The following is a 1,208-nucleotide window of genomic DNA, read 5'->3' on the forward strand; positions in this document are numbered from 1 at the left end:
AGGCTCCTCAAACCATTGTAGCACGATTCTGGCTCCGAAACACGGACAGTTATGCTGCTGATAGATGACGTCGCCGTCGGGGAAGAAATCAGCATGAAGGGATGTGGATGGTTCTCAGCTGTCAGCGTGTCTTCGATTACTACCACAAGGCCCATCCAAGTGCAGGAGAATTTCTCCCTCATCATAATACACTACTGGCCATTAAAATTGCTACACCACGAAGATGACGTGCTACAGACGCGAAACTTAACCGACAGGAAATAGATGCTGTGATATGCAAATTATTTGCTTTTCAGAGCATTCGCACAAGGTTGGCACCTACAACGTGCTGACATGAAGAAAGTTTCCAACCGATTTCTCATGCACAAACAGCAGTTGACCGGTGTTGCCTGGTGAAACGTTGTTGTGATGCCTCGTGTAAGGAGGAAAACTGCGTACCATCACGTTACCGACTTTGATAAAGGTCAGATTGTAGCCTATCGCGATTGCGGTGTATCGAATCGCGACATTGCTGCTCGCGTTGGTCGAGATCCAATGACTGTTAGCAGAATATGAAATCGGTGGGTTCAGGAGAGTAATACGAAACGCCGTGCTGGATCCCAATGGCCTCGTATCACTAGCAGTCAAGATGACAGGCATCTTATCCGCATGGCTGTAACGGATCGTACAGCCACGTCTCGACCCCTGAGTCAAGAGATGGGGATGTTTGCAAGACAACAACCATCTGCACGAACAGTTCGATGACGTTTGCAGCAGCATGGACTATCAGCTCGGAGACCATGGCTGCGGTTACCCTTGACGCTGCATCAGAGACAGGAGCGCCGGCGATGGTGTACTCAACGACGAACCTGGCTGCACGAATGGCAAAATGTCATTTTTTTTCGGATGAATCCAGGTTCTGTTTACAGTATCATGATGGTCGCATCCGTGTTTGGCGACATCGCGGTGAACGCACATTGGAAGCGTGTATTCGTCATCGCCATACTGGCGGATCACCCGGCGTGATGGTATGGGATGCCATTGGTCACACGTCTCGGTCACCTCTTGTTCTCATTGACGGCACTTTGAACAGTGGACGTTACATTTCAGTTGTGTTACGACCCGTGGCTCTACCCTTCATTCGATCCTTGCGAAACCCTACATTTCAGCAGCATAATGCACGACCGCATGTTGCAGGTCCTGTACGGGTGTTTTTGGATACAGAAAAT

The sequence above is a fragment of the Schistocerca nitens genome, chromosome 5 (assembly GCF_023898315.1).
Source record: "Schistocerca nitens isolate TAMUIC-IGC-003100 chromosome 5, iqSchNite1.1, whole genome shotgun sequence".
NCBI classification, from domain to species: Eukaryota; Metazoa; Arthropoda; class Insecta; order Orthoptera; family Acrididae; genus Schistocerca; species Schistocerca nitens.